Source organism: Mustela nigripes, chromosome 4 (assembly GCF_022355385.1).
Source record: "Mustela nigripes isolate SB6536 chromosome 4, MUSNIG.SB6536, whole genome shotgun sequence".
Taxonomy (NCBI): Eukaryota; Metazoa; Chordata; class Mammalia; order Carnivora; family Mustelidae; genus Mustela; species Mustela nigripes.
The window spans coordinates 50365892-50389785 of record NC_081560.1 but is presented as its reverse complement, the minus strand read 5'-3'; the positions used below and the strand labels follow the sequence as shown (position 1 = coordinate 50389785).

Sequence of the window (23894 nt, the reverse complement as noted above, 5' to 3'; positions counted from 1 at the left end):
AACCATTCTGGAAATTGCTCTCTGTAGTATGTACTGAAGCAGAACATATAGTCCAGGAATTCTGCTTCCAGGGACAGGCCTCTCAAAAATGCATACGTGTAGTCACCAAAAGAAATGGAGAGAATGTGTTCTTAATCCCAAACAAGAAAGTACCAGACGTTCATTAATAGCAGAATAGTTAACTACATGGTGATATACTGTGTTTATAAAATAGAATCCTACACCAAAATAAAAAAAAAAAAAGTGGGACTAATCTATTGTTGTTAGAAGTCAGAATGGTAGTTATTCTTGTGACAGTAATAACAGAGTTGGGGCGTCAGGGGGATTCTGAAGATGGAGAGTACATTCTCTTTCTTGTGGATGCTGAGTACTCAGGTGTGCTTGCCTTGTGATAATCAGACACTTTTCTGTATCTATCTTTATGCTTCTGTAAAAGATTTAAAAATAACAATCAAATAGCAGTCTTTATTATTTCTAATTGATAATTCTCAATGTTGGCAAGGGAACAGAAAATGAGTACTTTCATATACTGTTGGCAAAACTGTAAATTGATTCTACCTTTCCGGAAAACACATTAACAATATGCATACATTTTTTTAAAGTCTATGCTCTTTGACCCATTAATTCCATCTACATGAAACTATCTTAAGGTGATAATCCATGCTAAGAACTGACAAGGAAAAAGGTTTATGACAGGATATAAAACTATGTCTAAAACTATCTATACACTACAATCCCAACTATTTTAAATATATTTGGAACAAAAAGAAAAGACTGGAAGGAATGATACCAAAATATGATTGTTGTATGCTGAACGCTTGTGTCCCCCCACCTGCTTGTGTCCCCCTACCCACATACCTGCATGTTCACGTGCCACAGCCCTATCCTTATTGTGATGGTGTTTGGAGGTGGGGCCTTTGGGAAGTACTTAGGTTTAGATGAGGTCATGAGGGTGGGGCTCTCACAAAATGAGTAGTGCCCTTTAAAGAAGAGGAAGAGGTGTGAGAGCTCTTTCTCTCCGTCACGTGAGGATACAGTAAGAATGGGACACCTGGATGGCTCAGTTGTTAGGCATCTGCCTCTGGCTCTGTCATGATCCCAGAGTCCTAAGATCAAGCCCCGCATTGGGATCCCTGCTTGGTGAGAGGCCTGCTTCTCCCTCTCTCACTCCCCCTGCTTGTGTTCCCTCTCTGGCTGGGTCTCTGTCAAATAAATAAGAAATCTTAAAAAAATAAAATAAAAAAGGGATACAGTAAGAAAGCAGCTATGGACAAGCCAAGAAGAGAGATCTCGCCAGAACAGACCATGTTAGCACCCGCATCTTGAAAGCTCCTGGCCTCTAGAACTGTGAGAAATAAATGTCTGCTTGAGCTACCCCAGGCTTTGGTATTTTGTTATGACAGTCCCAAGCAGACAAAGACAATGACTTTATGAGATAATAAGTGATTTTTCACATCTATTCATTTTTTTCCCAAAATATCTATTATGATCTTTATGAATTACTTTTTAATTTCTATTTTGTAATGCCTCTTCTTTTTTAATATTTTATTTATTTATTTATTTTTGAAGGAGAAGAGACACAGAGCTGGGGGAGGGGCAGAGGGAGAGAAGAGACTGAGAACTTCAAGCAGACTCCCCTCAGATGGCAGAGTCTGGTGCAGGGCTCAATCCCAGGATCCTGAGATCATGACCTGAGCCAAAACCAAGAGCTGGACACTTAACTGACTAAGCCACCCAGGTACCCTTAAAATATTTCTTTATTTAAGTAATCTCTATACCCAGGGTGGGACTCAAACTCACGACCCCAAGATCAAGGGTCACATGCTTTTCCAACGGAGCCAGCCAGGCACCTCTACTTTTTATTTTCTGTAAGGCATAATACATCCCCATCGCACAGGTCAAACAATAGAGCGATAAAACAAAACATCAAAAGTCTCCTTTAACATATTCTCTCACCAGCCCCCTTCCCCAAGTTTGGTTTCTCAAAGATATGTCCCAAGAAAAATTTATATATGTATCTTCCTAGGCATTTTATTTTGTATTTATAAACACACACACACACACATCTACAAGAGAATATGCATAGCAGAGTTAGCTTTTTAAATTATTGTTTACAAATAGCCTTAGGGGAGCTGGATACGCCCAGTACAGTGTTTGGTTTGACCCACACAATAATTTAAAAGGTTGTATAGCTACCCAAATAGTACTTTTCTACAACCCCATCAGCGTGGCATCTGTTGTCATGGACCTGGCCCTTCACACTTCTATTACCTGCTGGGCCTCCCTGAGTGTTTGTCTGTGTCACCATGATCCCTTTAACATACTGCTCTGTAAAGTGTTTCTTAAAAAAAAAAAAAAAACCACCAAATAATAAATACTTTTGCATGTCAACATAGCTACCTCATTCTTTCTCACTTAGTATTCCATAGTACACATCATTTTTATAATCAAGATTTTAGAAAGCACCTATTTTATTTTAAAGGAATTCAGATGCGAAATTTCAATGTGACTCAAGTTTCCGGAATGTGTTCCTGCCTCACATAGCTCATTAGCTATGAAGCAGGAAGTCTTTTAGTCTCTGTTTAATTTTTCATCAAAGATGGTTTGTGAAAGGGTGCATGAGCGATCTGGAAGGCGTTCTCATGCTGCCTTCACATCAACAAAGACTCCTGCTTGCACCGTGGAAAAGCAAAATTATTATTTGGAAACTCCCTTGAGGAAGCTTGCTTTTTGCACAGAATGGATTATTTGTCTTAATGTCAAAGGACTCTCTATAATTTTTGTAAATATTCTTCATGCCCAGAAAGCAGCAGTTGGTTGGAGATTTTGTGACTCACGATTGCCTCTGCCTCCCTGGGATAGAGCTTAAACCTTTGATTGTACTCAGGTTCATACATTTCGGTAGACTGTCTTATTTTATGTTTTAATCATTTCATACCTTCATTTAAACATTTAAGCCATGAGTCCCCCAGATATGGCAATCTCCTGGACAAAAGGATTCTTTTATCTATATGCAGACCAAGTAAATCCCAGGCACCCACCTGGCTCTGTGTCAACAGGGAGTTGCAGTCTGAGTCCAGCAGCCAAGAGTAATTAGAAGTAATTCCAATCTTACTGGCATCTCTCAAATACCATTAAAGCTGATCCAAATCATAGCCTGTGGTGACAGTTCTCCAAATGCTCTTTCCCAAGCCTTCTGCATTTCCTACCCTTCTCAAAAATCTGGCCAAACACCTTTCTTCCTGTGGCTCTCCTTAATTTCTCCTTTTCAAAGCCAATCGCCACCCTTGCTTCTATGTTCTTCCCAATGAATTGCCCGCGATATATAGTTTAGAACCTTGGAGTAGGGGCAGACGAGGAAGGGGCACAATCTTATCAGACAACACCAAAATAAACCCATGAGGGGAGAAGGCATGAGAGATGGGACAAAATCTAGATACTTCTGCCTAATATATGTATATGTGTGTGTGTGTATACACATATATATATATTTTGTACACATTGAATATACCTAGCATGACTAATATTTTTCAGATGAGCAATTTATATGCACAATCTATAACCGGGCATCATACTGAAGCTGAGATTATTCTGGAAAATCAAGGGAGAGATCTTTTGTGTTTGTTGGTTTGTTTCTTGAAAAGAGGAAACAAGTCACGTTGACTGAGTGCAAGAGATGGCGGAATGCACCTATCCCCCTATCACGTGTTATTTTGTTTAGCTGATAAGGATATGCCACAGTCTCCGTTTTACATGTGAGGACAGTAACAGACACATTTGGTGTACCTGCTCACCTGTCTCCAAAGAAGCGCTGCGTTCTCTAGGAATTGTCCTGTCAAATTCCCTGTCCACAAAGGGAACTTCTTCCCCAGCCAACGCTGACTGGACCAGAGTTGTGAGCCTATGACACAGGCGGGCCGATCAGACATTCTTTCACAGAAATTTGGAATTGCAATTCAGAGACAGAATTGGAACGTAAGACAATTCACCCTCTCAGAGAGCGGGTACTGTGTCTGGAGGATCTCTGTTGGAAGACTGCCGTGGGTGGATGGGTGCTGCTGAGACTTCAGTCAGCTCTGGAAGCTGGGAGAAAGTTCGCGCTCCCGCTTGCACAGGGTAAGAGATGGAGAAGACTGGTGGAGGTGGGGTGGAGCAAAGTGGATGACATGTAGGGACAAAAGAGAAGAACCCTTGATTGGCATGCTGCCCGGAAGGTCCGAGAACATAGGGAGGATTTGAAAAACATGCCGGGCAGTGCACAGGGTACTCCCAGTTTCGTCCTTCCCTTGAACCTTAAACATGGTTGAGTCTCTCATGATTTCCAGAGAGCAGGCTGTTTCTGGAGCAGTGCTGAGTCTGGTGTCAGGGGTGAAACAGGACCAGGGAGTGGACAGGGAGACAGCCAGCATTTGGGCTGAGTGGGTAAGCTCCAGGGCTCAGGAAGGTCCATGTGGAGAGGGAGCCGGTAAAGCCTAGCTGTGGAGAGAGAGAAGAAATCTGGCACGAAGAGGGAAATCAAGGTGAGTGACAAGAACAAGTCTGGTTTTGTGGGTGATGGTGTTTTATTATTCCCAGGCCTTGCTTCTAGTTCTTTCCTGTCTGTACTTTCTTTCTTTTTTAAAAATTTTATTTATTTATTTGACAGAAAGAAAGAGAGAGAGAGAGAAGAAATAGGGATTGCTGCAGGCAGAGGGAGAAGCAGGCTTCCTACTGAGCAGAGAGCCCAACCGGGGGCTCGACCCCAGGGCTCAGGATCCTGACCTAAGCCAAAGGCAGATGCTCAACCAACTGAACCACCCGGTGTCCCTGTAACCAGAATTACTAATAACTACAAGGACTCTAGGGTTCCTAGAGATTAAATTAGTTGAGAGAAGTTCTAAGGCTACTCACTGGTCGGAGGTGCACTCTCCAATGCACTCTCCTCCTCACACTCTTTGCTGGGGAGAGGGTGCCATTCCACAAACACAGCAAGATCGTGTCCTGCCTTGTGGGATCTGTCTCCCCTGCCCAGAACAGGTAAGCCTCTCCCTCCTCTCATTCAAGTCTCGATTCAAATGTCTTTCAGAGATACCTTCCCTAACAACTTCACCTGAAATAGTCACTCTCCAACCTCTTTTTCTGTCTTATTATGATTTATGTCCCATGGGTATCTATCTGCCCCCACCAGACTATAAGCTCCTCGAGGGTCAGGATCAACTCTGGTTCACTGGCGTATTTTCAGCATGCTGACTAGAAGAGAACTTGACATACGGAAGGCACCCAACAAATACTTGTTTCATTAACCAGTTCATTAAACTCCAATCTGTTTTTGACTTCCATGCTATTTTCATGGTCTCAGTGGATGATATAATTCTAGAACCACTCGGAAAAACCCTCCTAGATTAAGGAGGAAACTGCTGTCTGAGGGACATCTGTGACTCTTGGCTCATCGTCACGGAGGGAAGGGGGAGGTCTGCTGGCTATTCGAGGGGACGGAAGGGAGGCAGGAGGCTGAGGCAGGCTGAGGCCGGTTGCTCTAGTCCGGCATTTATAAGAACCAAACCGCAAGCTGGTAAATTTGTTTCTAGATGTTCTCTTCTAATGAGTGTTCTGGCTGGGAAAACAAAGCTTCAACGACAGTAAAAATGCCTTGTTCCCGTAGTACCACATGTTAAATGACAAATGACATCTACTTTGCTCTTGGGATAATGTTATTTTCCAGCTCCGTTCCATACGGTGGTTCGCATTTATCATGCTCCCTGCCCCCGAGCTTACCTGTCAGCCGAGACAGGCTCTGGCTTGCTGAGGGTGCCCTGCCCCTACAGCCCTATGGGAGGAGAGCTGCTGGCAACTCACTTGGAAAATGAGGGAGGAGGCAGATGACACGGGCTATGCTCGCATCTAAGCCTCTCCAGGCTCTTTCATAGTTTGATAGGGAAAGCACACCATCAAACAGAGAGTCCCTTTGGTGATGGCCTTCAGATCCTGTCCCCCATCCCTCATATATACACCAATGTCAATGGTGGCTCCGACCTTGTTACCCTAACACGTGTGTTATTTCATCTATTTATTAGTTTGCACCTGTATGTTACTCTTAATGACCTTAATGTATTCACGTTCACAGCTCTTCATAGGTAAGAAACTCACCATGATTAAATGGGGGGTTTCGAATCTTCAGCTAGTTAGTGGCAAGGCCAGAATTCAAACTCAGACCTCTAGACTCCAAGATCAGGGCTCTTGCCCCTGCAACTGCCTCTCTACCTTTACATTTAAAGAATGGTTTGCTATAAAATCTATTTTTCATAGCTATGATGTATTGCTAAGTGAGCCGAGTCTTTAAAGGGCCACGAATCCTGAGAAAGCTGAAGATAAATCAGCAGCCTATAAAAGATAGTTGATAGGGATGCCTGGGTGGCTCAGTTGGTTAAGCGACTGCCTTTGGCTCAGGTCAGGATCCTGGAGTCCCAGGATCAAGTCCCATATCGGGCTCCCTGCTCGGCAGGGAGTCTGCTTCTCCCTCTGACCCTCCCACTTCTTTTTTTTTTTTTTTTTAATTTATTTGATAGACAGAGATCACATGTAGGCAGAGAGGCATGCAGAGAGAAAGAGGAAGGGAAGCAGGCTCCCTGCCAAGCAGAGAGCCCGATGCAGGGCTTGACCCCAGAACCCTGGGATCATGACCTGAGCCGAAGGCAGAGGCCTTAACCCACTGAGCCACCCAGGCGCCCCTGACCCTCCCACTTCTCATGCTCATTCTCTCTCTCCCACTCTCTCAAATAAATAAAATCTTAAAAAAAAACAACAAAAAAGACAGTTGATAGCTTTTATTGGTAAATTACAACCCGAAGTCAGACATTTCCCCAAGTTTGGGTGACGGCTTTGTTTCTCCTGAGAGCCGAGGCTGATGCGATACAAAGAAGCAGGCTCAGCTTCCCAGCACCCATCTCTACGGCCTGGGAGGCAGTGCCCGAGCCCTCTTACCCGGCAGTGCGGAGTCAAAGCCACCAACGGGCTCAGTTCCACAAATGGCAAAGGGCACTTCACTCCTTGGTGGATTCCTACCAAAGTTAAAAACCTGGTGTTGCAACGGCCAAGCAGACATCATTCCCTCAGGAGACTCTCATAGAAAATGAAGTGGTGAGGTGCCAGGGTGGCTCAGGGTCCTGGGATCAAGCCCACCTCGGGCTCCCCGCTCAGTGGGAAGCCTACTTTTACCTTCACCCTCTGCCCCTCCCCCTGCTTATATTTCCTCTTTCCCCATCAAATAAATAAATCAAATCTTTAAAAAAGAAAAAAAAAAAGTGGTGAATTCATTCACTCTCTACCTGATTCTGGCGATTTTAAAGATGTTAATAATTAATTCTAATTTTCCTTCTCTTTCAGCACTCACTCATGCCAGATAAAGGGGAGTTAATGTTTGCTTGAATGATCCAGATAATTGCTTATTCTTTCCACTTGCCTGAGCATGTTCTGAAAGCATAGATATCAATTACCACCAGGAAGTGGTGGTTTTCCCCCTTACCTCTTTGTTTTATCAATTTGTAAGTGTCATGTGACCAGAGGGATAGTCCAATGCCCAGAGGCTGAGACATGTAAAGAGATGGGGTGACAGGAGAAGGGCCTGGCTACATATGGAGGTCGACAGGTAGAGGGGAGGGCTTACGGGAGAGAAAGACAGCAGGAAGAAATGTCTTTAAATTTTGCTTTTAAAAATCTTGGTTTTGACCTCATAATTCAGCTTCTGAGAATTTTTCTGAAAGATTTTATTCATTTATTTGAAATAGAGCAAGAGAGCGAGAGAGCGCAATCTGGAGAAGGGGGGAGGGGCAGAGGGAGAACCAGGCTCCCTGCTGCAGGGAGTCCAATGCGGGGCTCAATCCCAGGACCCTGAGATCATGACCCGAGCAAAGGCAGAGGCCTAATGGACTGAGCCACCCAGGTGCCTCTGCTTCTGAGAATTTATCCTTATATCAGCGGAGGTCCGGCCTGGAAAAGAGAGATCTCTCTGAATGGTTATGGCAGGGATGACCCAGAGCATCATCATCAAGAAGCCTCTCGAGCTCCCTAGGCTGAGGGGAGATAGGGGAGAGGACCAAGGTCTAGGGTCACCTGATAGAAGCAGGGAGCTTGATGCACCTGTTGGGCAGTGATGGGACCACCAAGAAGAGAAACACTTTGTGCTAGAGCCTGAGGCTCCCCCCTTTCCCTTAGCCCCACCTCCCACCCAACAAGTCCAGCTGGAAACGGCAGACACAGGAGTCTGAGGAGCTCAGCTTGCAGGGTACACCCACCCCCAGGGACACAGAGCAGACCTCTCTGTGTCCCTGGGGGTGGGTGTGAAGGAAGTGGCTCCGAGGGCTTACAGGCCCAGGAGAGCAGCCTTGAGTGAAATAACATGTATTTTGATAAGCAAATTGCTTGCAAACAAAAGATAGATGAGGTCATAGACTCCTGTCCCTTATCATAAAGAGTGAGTTTGGATTTAAGAGAAATGAGATCATCAGAAGCACTAGAGGAAGAGAAGTCCTGGAAATGTAACAGATACAGGTAGAAAGAAAGCTGGAGTTCGGATAGATACAAGTGGAACACATATTTTAAGTGATAAGAGAAAGAGGGAAATAACCTTAGCCGAAGTAGAGAGAACACACCAAGATGAGCTACACACACAGCTTCCTTTCTCACATGTGAGCCGGGCCTTATTCAGAACAGCAGAGTGTCAGAATAGTTGTGTGATGTGACATGAGATGGGCCTGTGACAAAGAATCAAAGAAGGTGTGACTCTCTCTCTTGAAGTCCTACCACCCGTCCGGGTACGTGTTCAGTGTCTTGAGACCCTGAAGTCTGTATCCTGGTACATGATCAGGAATGAAGGATGAAACGGACAAAGAAGTCATGGCGGAGCTGGGGGTATAGACCTCTAGGGATGTGATCAGAATAGATTAAAAATCAATAAGCAACTCAGAGGGATGATTAACAACGACATCCTCATTGTTATTTTGCCAAGAAAAGCCCAAACAGAAAAAAGCTATGAGCTACAAATACCATTTATCACTAAAGAAATAGGAAGACAAAGATAATCTTGGGCCATTTTGTATTTAAATTGAATACATTTAGATAAAACAAAGCTAGATACAATGTCCGATTTTTCTCCTTCTGCTACAAAGCAGTATTTGGTAACTCCCGGATTTTTATGACCCCTGAACCTCTTCCGATGCCCCAGATTCTATGATGCTGGCCGATTTTTGTGAGAGCGGTTGGTGCTCTATATAAGACACAAGCTGAAAAGGTTGCTAGAGGTAAGAGCAGATTTAAATGTAATTGATACCCTGCCAGGTGACAGACATGTCACAGATCACTAAGAAGCCTACTGGCAGAGGGAAAATTGCTCTCAGCCAAAGGAAAGAGGGAACGTAGTGGCCATTCCCTCTTCCCCAGCAGACCCTTCCACCATGTTTGTGTCCAATGAACAGAACTTCCTTTGGCTACAGTTCTTTGGACCACACTCAGCTCCCGACTCCAGTGCCATCAATCTCCAGATCGCTCAGAAGTTTAGGGGGTGGCCCTGGTACAAAAAACATTGTCCAAACAGGGATGGGGATGGCTTAACAGACTCTTGGGCTCTTTCTGAGAATTTGCCTATGAAATAGATGCAGAGAGAAAGATGGTACTGTCGGGAAGCTGGAGATTTCCTGTTACCAGAAGAGGTAGCAAGGGCTCTGTATCTGCTGAGTGGCTTTGTGAGTGGTTCCTGAAAGCCTAATCTTGAGCTTACTTTTCCCTCCGCATGACTCCATAAGCCATATAATAGCTACAGTAAATCCTTTCCAGGTTGAACTGGTTGGAGTGGATTCTCTTCTCTGATCTCCAGCCCTGAGTGATACAAAATGTAATTTCTGCATTAAAGGCATGCCACCTTATGGGGAAGAGGGGCATGTGGACAAGTCCCAGAGGATATTGCTGTAATTCAGGTGCTTTACACAGTAGCTGGGTACACAGAGGAGCAAGCATCTAAGCTGGAGGGTGTGAAGGAATGATTCACAGGGAAGGTAGCACTGACATTTGACACCTGTCTAGGAGGTTAGTGGATGCACAAGGAGAGGAGGGCACTGCACACCAAGGAAATGGTGAAGATACAGAGAAGAGTGTTGAGTTGAGGGACAAGGACAATGAGAGAAGGGTCCAGTCAGGTTGCAGGTGCTATAAGAAACTTTAGGCACGTTCTAGTGCACTCCATTTATTTTACATATCCCCAAACGGAAGCTAGAGAGGTGACATGACCAACTAGTTTCAAGACCAGAAACTAGCTTTATTGTCCATGTTAGAGCACAGGTGTTCTGAGTCCCAGGTCCATGTCTTTTGAGGTAATGTACTGGATGTGTTGTTCGATGGTGAATGTTGTAAACAGCAGAACAGAGAAAGCGGGTGAGTGACAAAACGTCCCGAGAGCTGAGAATGGTGAGGCTGTGATACCCTGAGCCAAAGTGGCAAAGAACTGTCTGACTTCGCTCCTTCACGTAGCACATGGCCCAGGACAGGGGACATCTGTGACCCATTTCTGTCATTCAGCCTCTTGCCTACTGCATGCTTCCAGTGGCCCCATCGGGGTCAGTTGTCATTTGTCATGACTCTGTTCCATAAACCAAAGCCCCCTTGGTACCCTGGTCGTGGCACATAAAGGAAGAAGGGAGAGACTGTTGGTAGAATGGCTCAAATCTGTGCTCAAAACTGCTTCTGGAAAAACAATGCAGGGATCATGCTCTCTCTTTCATCCTCCACATTCAAAATTCATTTATCAATTTCTTTACCATCCATCCAACCACTCATCCACCTGTCTGTCCATCCTTCCATTTATCCACTCATTTATCCTTCCCACCACTTATCTATTAATATTTCTACATATCTATTTATCTATACATCTACCGCTACAATGTCAAATACTTCCCTAGTGCTTCCCCTATGTCAGGCAATGCACTTTATATGAATTAACCCAGTTCCTGCTATCTTCACATCCCTGTGATGTATTATTTTTAATCTTTGTTTTACAGATGAGGAAATTAGACACAAAGAGGTTAGGTAACTTGCCCAAGGTCTCACATTTATACCTGTCTACCTTCCTTCATGTTTACATCCCTTCTCTTTCCTTGAAGTGGGACTCATGTCACTGATCACAGAGTTTGTTGTTTTTATTTCTTAGTTACCTCTCAACCTGTCACCTTCCAAGTTAGTGCAGGCTTCTTCCCCAGCTGCCTGGCCAGCTCCTGATTTGAAATGATCGCAATAGTGTTCCTACGAGTCACTCTGATTTCAACCTCCACTTCTTCTTCCTCCATATTTCACACATTTCCCCTGCACAGGTAGAGAGATCTTTGCAAAATGTTTCTCCAGGGAGCTGTCCTGAGCACTGAGGGATGTCTGGTAGGTCTGGCCTCAGACCACTAAGTTAGCAGAGGCACCCCTCAATCACTGTGAGAAAAGAAATGCCCCCTGGACATGTTCACACATCAGAATTAAGAATCTTTGGGGGCGCCTGGGTGGCTCAGTTAGTTGGACGACTGCCTTCGGCTCAGGTCATGATCATGGAGTCCCGAGATCGAGTCCCACATCGGGCTCCCAGCTCCATGAGGAGTCTGCTTCTCCCTCTGATCTTCTCCTCGCTCATGTTCTCTCTCACTGTCTCTCTCAAATAAATAAATAAATAATAATTAAGAATCTCTGTTAAAAACCCTACATAATTGGGGTCATCTGGTTGGCTCAGTGTGTTAAAGCCTCTGCCTTTAGCTCGAGTCATGATCCTGCGGTCCTGGGATCAAGCCCTGCATCGGGCTCTCTGCTCGGTGGGGAACCTGCTACCTCCTCTCTCTCTGCTTGCTTCTCTGCCTACTTGTGATCTCTGTCAAATAAATAAATAAAATCTTAAAAAAAAAAAAACCCTGCATAATTGAAAATAGAGTTACCCTACAACCCAACAATCGTACTACTGGGTTTTTACCCTAAACATACAAATGTAGGGATCCAAAGGAGCACGTGCACCCAAATGTTTATAGCATCAATGTCCACAATAGCCAAACTATGGAAAGAACCTAGATGTCCATCAACAGATGAATGGATAGAGAAGATGTGGTATTAAAAAAAAAGAAGACGAAGAAGATGTATACACACACACACACACACACACACACACACACACACACACAATGGAATACTATGCAGCGATCAAAAGAAATGAAATCTTGCCATTTGCAACGATATGGATGGAACTAGAGGGTATTATACTGAGTAAAAAAAGTCAATCAGAGAAAGGCAATTGTCATATGATCTCGCTGATATGAGGAATTTGAGAGGCAAGGCGGGGATTTTGGGGGGCTAGGGAAGGATAAAATGAAACAAGATGGGGTCGGGAGGGAGACAAATCGTAAGAGACTCTTAATCTCAGGAAACAAACTGAGGGTTGCTGGGCGGTGGAGGGTAGGGATAGAGTGGCTGGGTTACGAACATTGGGGACGGCATGTGCTATGGTTGAGTGCTGTGAATTGTGTAAGCCTAACGATTCACACACCTGTACCCCTGGGGCAAAAAAAAAACATATAATACATTATATGTTAACAAAAATAATTTTTAAAAAACCCTACATAAGATCACCTCTCTTAGGGGCACCTACCTGAGTGGCTCAGATGGTTAAGCGTCTGCCTTCGATCAGGTCATGATCTCTGGGTCCTGGGATCAAGTCCCACGTTGGGCTCCTAGCTCAGTGGAAAGTCTGCTTCTTCCTCTGCCTTTCCCCCTGCTCATGCACACTCTTATTATCTCTGTATCTGTCTCAAATGAATAAATAAAATCATTAAAAAAAAAAAGATCATCTCTCTTAGGCCTACTTTAAACCCTAAGATGAGTCTTAACAAATATTCAACACATATCTGTTCATCTCTTCCCACGCCAGCACTGGGTAGGGAGGCAGCAGCCAACAAGCCAGACACAGTTTACCCTCATGAAACATGCTGTCTCCAGCAGAAGCCAGCTGTTGATCAAATGCACACAGATGTGTTCAGTGCTGCACAGAAGGGCAGGCAGGGGGCCCCAGGAGCCTAAGGAGCCAGGAAATGTTCCCTGAAGGATCTAAGATTTCAGCTACAATCCAGCTACAATGTTCACCTTCTGCCTGCTGCCCATGGTGCCCACTTGAGCAGGAGGCAAGTGGGCACGATGGACAGCAGGCAGAGGGTGAACGTTCTGGGTAGAAGAACAGCACAGATGAAGTTCTCAAGGAGGAGAAAGGCATGTTGAGTCTTGCAACCAAAGTAGCATGGCGAGGCTGGGACAGAGTGGTTTGGGGAGATCATTCACCAACGTGGAGATAGACAATGGGTCCAGTGTTTGACCCAATGACTTGGAGGCACCAAATGCTAGGAGATGGGACGAGGACAGACAGGGGAGTGGCTATAGATGGCAAAAGGGTCAAGGAAAGAATTGTTTTATTTATACATTCATTTGCTGCCATTTATATATTTATCGGAGCAGAACAAATATTTCCTTTCTGCTTCCAGCCATCTGCCTTTTGTCCAAGGAGCATGTAGCCCAACTTGGATGGGTGGCTGGAAGTGGGGGAGAGAGAGACAGCATGTTTTCCATAGGAGGCAAGGAACCAGAAAGAGGAGGAGGCTGAAGACGCAGGAGTGAGGGGAGTCTGTGGGGGGGGGGTGTGAGATGGGAGACGGAGAGCAGCAACCCCCCCAGGATGCCTCCGGTCCTTGCAGGCTCCTGGGGACAGAGCTGGCAGGCAAGTCTTGCCAGAGAGGTGAACTGTGCCAATTATTCAATGGCCTGCAATTATGAAACACTGGCATGATAGCTGGTACCTGCCAAGGAGGCTCAGGGGAGGCTGTAATTCAAATATGAGATAGATTAGTTGAGCTCTTTGATGAGAATCTGATTGACCTCTCCCTTCTCCCTTCATTTAGCTGAGCCCGTGGCCACCCCTTAAGTCTCCTTTTAGGAAAATTGATTTCAGTTGCAGTTGATGGGCAGAGGATGAGCTGGGGGGGGGGGGGGGGCTCTGTTCCCTGCAGAAGAAAGTCTTTCCATTTCTTCCACCTGCTCCTGACTCCTGACCCCAAGGACAGCTTTTGGGATGTTCTTGTCTTTCAAACAGAGGGAGGAGAACCAGATATCCAACACTTCTGTTCCTGTTAAAGAATAGCTCTGCCAGCTTCAGTATATTACATTGTGGATGACTGTATGCTCCTGACACATACTTATGCAGATGCTGTTAACATGTTAGATTCCAAATTCTTTTTCCAAAGGGAAAGCAAATAGCTTCTCTATATCTCAGAGCCCTTTGTTGATCTACTTTTATAAATCTTATCATATGATCCTGATTTCTCTTCAAATTTATCACCCCCAGTAATCTATAAATTTGCCAAGAGCATAATTTTCTCCAAGATGAAATTCTTGACTCCTCCCTTCCTTTTATTTTCATATCCCATCAGCCACCACGTGCTGTGAATTTTATCCTTTCTAATTAGGGTTCTTATGCCAGGGTGACGCGCAGGGTCTTTGATCCAGGTAACAGATAAAATTTGGCCGGAATCAGGACTGGGACTAGGACGAAGTGAGTAAAGCACTCACCTCAGATGCAAAAACTTTAAAAGAATCCCCCCCCCCTTGCAAAAATCCTTCAGTCATCAAGATAAATAATATTTTAGTGCCCTATCTTTTAAAAAATCAAAACCAGTGCCCAAAAAATCCATTATGAACAAATGCCAGAATTTTAGATAAAGAACTGCCTTGCTGAGCCATATGAGAGCCTGAGGTAAAAGGAAGGAAAACTCAACACTGATCCTATCTTTATTCAAACTTTTGTGTTAAAATGTGATCCTGATGACCGAGGCTTTGGTGGCCCCTGAAATTTTGTAACCAAGACAAATACCTTAACTGCCTGACCTTAGTGCTGTCCCTGTCTGGGATACTCCTAGATTGTTTAGGACAGTATCCCTGACTTTCTTTTAGGTTTAGCAAATGCTGACAGTAAGCTGTCTTCGGTGTAGGACACCATCCTTGCCCCCTTACAGTCTTCTCTTTTACAGAATGCTTGAGTCATACTAAACCATCACGAGGTCCCAGGTAGTCTTTGTCTTTTCATACCTCTCTCTGGTGTATATGTTAAGCCTGATGCTTGGGTGCCCTTCCCCCACTTGACAAATTCCTAGTCATTCATCTGACCATTGTCTAGTCTTTAAGCCTTCTTTTACATCTCCAGTTAGAACTTATTATTTACTTCCTCCTTCCACTTGTTAGAGTACCAAACACTCTCCATTGCTACTATTTATTTATTGGTGTATTAGGAACAAATGATTGTTTTAAATTGGTTCCAGAATATCATTAGGGAGAGAACAATCTTTCTGTCCTCTCTGAGGGCACAAGCCATTTTGACTTAGATATTAAAGGCAAGGTGACTTCATAACGTCGGAGGATGTGGGGCTAGACACGTTTTCATTTCCCAGTGGACTATGAGTTCCCTGAAGACAGGGACCACATCTTTTTCATCCTCTAGCAGGCACATGCGGAGGCTTCAAGAACATTTGACTAGAACGTGGACTCAGTTTGCTAACACTGCTTTCATCACCCGGGTCCTATGGGTTGTTGGTGGTAGATGTCTATCAGCAGAACAAAAGAAACAAAACATTGCTATTAAGAGCTGTCCAGAGGTGCCTGGGTGGCGCAGTTGGTTAAACCTCTGCCTTTGGCTCAGGTCAAGATCCTGGAGCCCTGGGATTGAGCCCTGTGTCCGGCTCCCTGCTTAGCAGGAGTCTGCTTCTCCTTCTGCCACTCATGCAGCTTTTGCTCTCTCTCAAATAATTTTTTTAAAAAAGAGAGCTGGTCAAAAAACAAATTCTTTTTTTTTTTTTAAGACTTTTTAAAAATTTTATTTGAGAGGAGAGACAGAAAGAGAGAGTGAGCAGGAGCAAGGGGAAGGGCAGAGGGAAAGGGAGAAGCAGGATCCCGGGCTGAGCAGGGACTCCAACTTGGGGCTCCATCCCAGGACCCTGGGCTCATGACCTGAGCTGAAGGCAGATGCTTAACAGGAAGGAAGCTGGTTAAAGAGAAGCTACCAATCTGTGCTATTCTCCCTGGATGGGGGAAGAGTTCATTTGAGGTGAAAGGCTTTGCGGACATAGGAAAATAATTACCGCACTGCTTTCAGTGGAATTCTTAAAACCAAAACCTATTCTTTGGAGGAAAGAAAGGGTTGGCAGCTGACTATTCTCTTTCTCTCTGAGAAGTCACTGGAAAGAAAGGAAGAAAGGAAGGAAAATAAAGTCAGTTGAATGGATCAAATCTCCTTGTAAATATATTAATGATATGCCTCCTGGAAAGGAAACAAATGGATACTTACTAATGAGAGAGCACTTCTCTGGGAAAAGCTTTTCAGCAGGATGGACTGGTCAGGCTAGGATGGCTTATGAAAAATGCACCTGGAATCTAAGGCTTTATGGGGCATAGTTCCCTGAAAAACCACATGTAAACTACGTAACCATGTGAGTATAAAACTGAGATGTTTTACGACCCAAGTTGTTCTTTTGCTTTGGTGATGACAACACATATGACTTAGAGATCTCATATGTTATTCTGGACCAGAGCAAATTCTAATGTAGCAAGAAAGGACCCAGAGAGCTGCTTTCATGGGCCAGAGTTTCCAGCATTCACCTGTCCCTCACAATTACCTGTATATTTTTAAAAAGATTTTAAAAAATTTATTCATCTGAATCAGAGAGATACAGAGAGAAAGTATGAGCAGGTAGAGAAGCAGAGGGAAAGGAAGAAGCAAACTCCCTGTTGATCCAGGAGCCTGACATGGGGCTTGATCCAAGGACCCTGAGATCATGACCTGAGCCGAAGGCAGACGATTAACTGTCTGAGCCACCCAGGTGCCCCAAATAACCTGTATTCTTGAAATTATTAGTAACTCTTGTTACTGGGAAAGATCTCTATCTCCTCTGAGTTTGATTTGACAACTTCACCCTTTGTGTTATCCTGAAAATCCAAGTCTTATACATAGTTTGTATTATCTTCATTTCCCTTAGTTTTTAAAAATCTTGCTTTAGGTGAGACATTTATAAAGCCCTTGTGCCTGATACATACTAAAGCACTCAGTAGCTATTACTTTGTCTTCCTTCTTGTTCTTCAGTCATGTAGGCTTATCTCAGTTGTGCTATGGAAAATAGGAGAAAAAGAGGGTCCCATGTGGTAGTGACATTGGGATAGAATTGAAAGATTTCACAAATACAAATGCTTAAGATGAAGGACCTGTTGAATATTTATACAGCCTTCGTTTCCCTTTTGGAGACTTTTCTCCATCAGAAGCTCTTCTCTGTTCCTTGAGAAGTCCCAAAAAGAAGCCCAGGGCACACTCATGGTAAGACTATAAAGGTCATGCGTGGAAGGTCAGTGCTCACTCAAGCAGGGTACCTTTCCTCATGTAATGCTTCTCAGAGTGGAGCACAACTCTCAGGTCTACAAGCTCAGGCACCTGATTTGTTAGTGCCTCAAGACAGAATCCATCTATTAGGGACAGACTCATATTAACTAATCTCACAGAAGCTGAAGTATATAAATGCAAACCTGCATGTATTTATTTATATGAAAAATAAAGGAAACAGGGGACATCCTTGGCCTCCGGCTGGCACATTCTCTATAAGCAGTCTATTTGGAAACCTAGAGTCAGAAGGTCACTTGGTGAGTAGGCATTCATTCCAAAAAATTTACTTAGTGCCTACCAGGGGTACCAGAAACATTTGGGAACAGAGGTTGCAGCTGTCAACAACACTTAAAATTGCCTCCTCAAGGAGGGGGCACATTTCTAAGGAAGATGAACAGAGAGACAAGTAAACAACAGTTAAAGCTATCTCCAGATATAAATTAGAGTCCTATAAGGAAAATAAAACAATATGAGGAGATAGAGTATAGTGGGTGACCAAGGGAAGGCATGTTATTTGGGAAAGTATGACAAGAAAAATCCAGCCACATAAGCTGGGGCTGGGGAATTAGCACAGATCCTGACACAGACAGAGTTGGCAAGTTTGTGGGACAGAGGGAAGCCCAGCATGGCTATAGGAAAGTGAGTGAGGCAGAGGGGTGGGTAACACAGCAGAGAAGGAAAGTGGAGGTCAGTTCTCACGGGGCTTCGAAGGCTGTGATTAGGAATTAGGGTACTGTTCTACATGCAGTTCAAAACAACTAGATGATTTCAGTCAGAGGAGTGACTTTATAAACAATCATATGGCAGCTGGGTAGACCACAGATGGGAGGGCAGAGAGGACATGGGGAGACCTGTTAGGAGACCAGAGCAGGGGTCCCAATGGGAGATGATGGGGTTTGGGGAAAGAGCCACAGCAAAGACAGAAAAGATTCAAAAAACCATTTCGGGGGTGCTGCTGATGTGGCTATTAGATGTAGAGGAAATGAAAGAATCAAGTATGCCTCTTAGGTTTGGATAGTCAGGAAAGGGGAATTAATGATGCATGTTTTGAATAGGGGAGGTACCTGGCTGTGTTAGTCTGTGGAATCCTTCTTTATTCCTGCCCCCAGGACCGGAGAAAGGAGTCAAGACTTTCCTTCTCCGGGCACAGAGGGGACAAAGAGGAGCTGTCAGTGCTGCCTTTTGATCCTTGTTTGCTGTGGACCCATTCAGTTCATTCAGCCAGCCCTTACTAAGCATTCCTGTATGGCTAACACCGTTATAGGTCTTGGAACTAAAGCAGCAGAGAAATAACACCATCGGATATCAAGAGTGTATCGGAAGAGTTTGTGCTCTGTGGAAGAGAGCCATTCGCCATTCCTCCCTCTCCTTCCCCTTCCTGACAACCTTCCCCTTCTGTAAATCTTTCTCTGGGTCATCCCTCCACCAATCCACCCTCCCTTCCAACCCTTCCACCTCCATCCTCTCTCCACAGTGGTTAGAGTCTCAGCAGCCTTACGCAGTCAGCTCCCCCAAGAACCGTCTGTGGCTCTTCCCCTACCTCCAGCCGTGGACAGTCAGCTCTTGTGAGTCTTCCCCATCCAATCTGGCAAACCAAAGGCTCATCATTGTGCACATGGGGTGAGGCTGGGTCTTCTTCTGACACAATTTGGAGATGAGCTGAGGGACCGCAGGAAGCATCTGAAATCACTATGAGTCCCTGAAACCAAGGAAATCCTAAAATACCTTGACCTCTGTCTTAAAAAGCCTGTCTCATTATCTCCTCAGAGCAGTGATGTACTGGTACTGACCAGACCTCAGCTCATTTGTAGAATGGCCCCTTCCTAGGCACTTGTTTCTGCCTGCTTCTTATTCTCTAAGAACAACTCACTTTATATTTGCATAACATTTTGCAAGTTAAAACATGCTTTACCTATCTGGTGAGACCTCAAGTCATCCTTAAACAACTGCGGGCAAGCAGATGGCGCAGATATCCACATGTCTGTTGAACATGTGAATGGCTTGTCTGAAGCCACAGGCCTTTTAGTCTGGTGGTATTTTTACTGCGGTCACATTACCCTTTCCCTCAAAGCTTTAAAAAGAGCATGTTCTTTAGTAAAGCCCATATCTCTATTAATATATACATGTGAGCTAAATCTAAATATGGAAAATGCCCATAATCTGAATGTATGTTACCCATGCTTTCTTTCTCAAAGATATATTCCTGGAAACTATCTGATAAAGAAGATTCAAGTTTCCCATAGAAAAATGTAATCTCTGAGAGTTATGTTACCAATGACCTGGTATCAACTGAATCACAGATTAGAATCAGAGTTTGGTGGAAAAGCAGTGTTCTATCAAGTAGAAATTTCTAAGGCAATCTGATTCACCACTTAAAATGATAAATAATAGAATTTTAGAGCTAGAAGTAACTGTGAGGTTATCTAAGGCAGTTCATTTATTTTACAGATAAAGACCCTGAGACCCATAGAGACAAAATGAATCCCACAAGTTTATGTATACAATTAAGTCAGGGAAGGGACTGAGACCACAAGGAAGCTTCTGGTTCTTGCCTGGTCCTCTTTCCACCACTTCACTTGTCTCCATTTTAAAAGTCTTAATTCTATTCACACTGATCATTTGAAGAATCCCAGTGTGGGGGTGTGGGGGAGGAGAGGTTCTTGTTTCAATTCCCAGTTCTTTTTTTAAATCTTTTTTTTTTTTTTTAAGATTTATTTATTTGAGAGAGAGAGAGAGCACACGTGCATCTGAGCATGGGAAGAGGCAGAGGGAGAGAATCCAAGTAGACTCTGAGCTGAACGAGGAGCCCAAAGTGGGGCAGTTCTTGCAACCCATGAGAGCAGGACCTGAGTCAAAACCAAGAGTGTGATGCTTTAACTGACTGAGCCACCCATCCATCCCCATTTTTCAAATCTTGAGATATAAATTACATAAAGGTTTTAAGCAAATGCTCTGGTGAATTTTGACAAATGTATACATCTTAAGAGACATTTCTCAGAGTTGAATTGGTGGGTAATAGGGTAGATATATAATGAGAGTTCCCGTTTCTCCACAACCTCACCAACACCTGTATGCTCAGTCTTTTCAATTTCAACCATCCTAGGAATATATAGAGCTATTTCATTACAGTTTTAATTTATATTTCCCTAATAATTAATGATGTCATCCATCTTATTATGACCAATATACTATCACGTGTACATAGAACAATTTATAAATTCAACCAAGTGAATAAGTAAGCTAAAGAATGATTTTTTTTAAAGTTTCCTTAGAATTGAGAGCTTCCAAGGGAAAATTTGGACATTCTGGTTTTCTTTTCATGAACTCTCCAGGGAAGATTCAGCTGATGATTTATTTTCTGTCGACAAATCATTTGTAGCAAGCAGATATATTCAGAAGTATGCCATTAGCTATTCTTTCTAAAGTAGTTGTCCCAGCAGTTAAATATTTGATGATGATTTCAGTAAGGACATAGCTATAAAAATTTAAGAGAGCATCAGTGGAGTATAGAGAAAGTATGGTCATCGAAGCAATAGAGAATTAGATTTTGATCCTGGCTCAAGGTTCAGTTTTCTCACCTTTAAATGAAGACAAGTATACCTACTCTGATCGTTTTTTTTATGGCTGCCTTAACAAATCAACAACTGTGGTGGCTTAAAACGAATTTACATTTCCGGAGGTCCGAAGTCCAAAATGGGTCTCCCTGAGTTAAAATCAAGATGGCAGCAGGGCTGCATTCCAGCTTCTGGAGGCTGCCTGCATTCCTGGGCAGGTGGCCCCTTTCATTTTCATTCACGGCTTAACAGGTGTTTTCTCAGGTGGTCGTCCTAAAGCACAACTGGCCACAATAATAGCAACTAAATAATAGCAACTATTATTTAGCGTTAGCTGGCGTTAGCCCCAGCCTGCGGAATTATAGGGCCTCCAGACCTCACCCCCATCCCCACAGGAGCCTTTCGGTTCCAGTGGAGACCTGGGGCTACTCACACACCATCTCTGCTGCAGAGCACATTTCTAACTGCTGCTCCGCAGCAGAAGACCCCTCCTGCGCTCCCCCGCATCTGGCACCTCCCTCCTTTCTCTGCTGACATGCGGGCGGCCTCCGTGAAGCCTGTGGCACTAGGGCCAAACCCAGAGCCGCGCCTCCGTCAGAACCACGCACGCCCAACCTTCTGGAGGTCTCCATGTCTGTGATCTGCGGGGGGCTCCCCAGGATGGGGCTTGCTCTGTCACTGCTGTTGCCCACATGCCAGTTCTGCAGGACTGTGGGGCTCACCCAGGCCACTGAAGTCACGGAAGCCGTACCTCACTGCTATCCCCTCGCCCATCCATCTGACCACAGGGCACAGGTCTCCAGAGAGCCAGTCTTCCTCACCGTGGCTGTACGTGCTCGTGTCTATTACAACAACCTTCCAATAGATGGCAGTCTAGAGCCTTGGGGAAAGGATTTTTTTTGGGGGGGGTCTCTTTGGCACATTAATTAGTTTCAGGTGTAAAACATAGTGACTCAACTTCTCTATATACTTTCCTATGCTTATAAGTGTAACTACCATCTGTCCCCATACGATGCTATTACAATATCACTGACTAGGGTTGCCTTTTCTAATTCACAAAAAGTACCAGAGGGATTAGCCGCAGCGTCCCGGCCAGGGAAGGATCTTCACAACAGTAGTTTGTGTTCACTCTAGAAACATGTGAGAGATGCAGCCCTGAGGCTCCTGTGCTTTCAAGTCCTGATATCAGCCCAAAGGATCCAGAGAGCAAGTGCTAGGGTCAAAAAGCATGAAGGTGCCCAGCAAGTACTTCCACCCAGGCTAAAGAAGAGGAGTGCCCCTGCTGTGCTGCCCCCAAGTGCCCCCAACCCCTCTCTGTCCCTGCAGAGGAGGGACTCTGGCTGGAATGCAGGCAGGAGGAGGACTCAGCACTCCTGCTCTCTGCCCTGCCCTCAGCAGCTGGAGGTGCTACCTCTCGGATGTATGGGGGTCAGGGATTGGTTTCCTGTGCCCAAGGTAGCAGATGTTTTTCCTTTTCTGCTCCGTGACTCCCTAAGGCATTGCAACCAAAGGGGGGGGGGTCTGTGTGGGCCTTAGAGAATGGCATTCAGGGGTCCCTCAGGTGGCCTCGAGTGTGCTCAGAGTGAAACCAGAGGCACAACAAAGCTCAGGCTGCCTATTCGGATAGAATGAGTCACACAGAGCAGAGGGTGTGAAATATTAAACAGTTCAGCCCAAAGCAGTCTGATAGTTTAAATGCCAGTCACTGCCCCAGGAAGCAGCGTTGCGGGGGTGGGGTGGGGGTGTCAGGAAGTCAGGAAGTCGCAGACACTGAGGCTTGGGTGACCCAAGCAAAAGAGAGTGTCACCACAGAGATAACAAGTTGTCAGTCACCAATTAGGTCAATTAGTGGTTGCGTGGGTCATTAGAACAGGTGACACCAGAGGAAGATGATTTCTGCGAAGGACCTAGTCTGTGTGGGGAATGAGCTGGTTCCTGACTGATAAAGACATAAATGATTAAGTTAATGGTGAATTTAGTGATGAACTGACCATGAGTGGCAACTCAGCAGACATCAACAAAGAGATTCCTACAATGGAAAAACTTTCCAGATCCTCTTCCTCCTCCTTCCCAAAACTAGGAGTGGATGGAGTCCCTGCACACAGCACCGCATGCGTGCTGATGCTCACTAAAGCCGGGTTATAGGAGATTCCTCAGTCGTCTTACAACTTATACATTGTCGTTAGGGAGCAGTTTTAGGAAGATGCCTGTGTTCTCGATTTCCTAGCTTTTTCTCGGATAAGTCTCAGCTATTCCATCGCTTTCCAACAACTGCTTTCTGAAAAGATTAACGGTGACATAGTCATTATGACATAACAGTGACATAAAGATGAATAATGGTAAAATGATATAATAATGTCATTTGACTAACATCTATGCCTTAAAATCTTTCTATACACTATCCCATCTGTCAGTATTAGGGTGCTTTGAAGAAAAACAAATAAAAGTTTTGGCACAGTACTTTGTAAATAATTAAATACCAGTCATTTATCCCACTAGTATCCTTAAAAAACAACAACAAAAACAAAAAACAATACTTTGTGCATTAAAAAAAACATGAAATACTTAGGATTAAATTAAACAAAATATGTGTAAGAGTTATACTCTGAAAATTACAATATTGTTAAGATAAAGTGATCAACCTGAAATAAATGAAGATGCCATATTCATACAGTGAACACCCATTAATGCTGACATATCATTTCTCTACAAGTTATCGAGAGTTTCAACAGAATCCCAATCAAATCTACAAACTGATTTCAAAGGTGATATGTAACTACACAGGATCTAGATAACAAGAATGACTTTGGAAAAAAAAAAAAGTTGAAGAACTCAGATGTGATTTGAAGTTGTAATATCAAAGTTATTAGAGTTATCAAGATATAATC

The 23894-nt window shown here is 44.2% G+C and overlaps 1 long non-coding RNA gene across 1 annotated transcript in view; it reads left to right on the top strand.

The window, feature by feature from the left end:
• Positions 1 to 4386: 4386 nt before the first annotated feature.
• The window catches only part of LOC132015010 (uncharacterized), a 33423-nt gene continuing 13915 nt past the window's right edge, over positions 4387 to 23894 (top strand). Inside the window, exon 1 of the long non-coding RNA XR_009403523.1 lies at positions 4387 to 4520. This is a non-coding gene — a long non-coding RNA (uncharacterized LOC132015010). The remainder of the gene's footprint in view (positions 4521 to 23894) is intronic.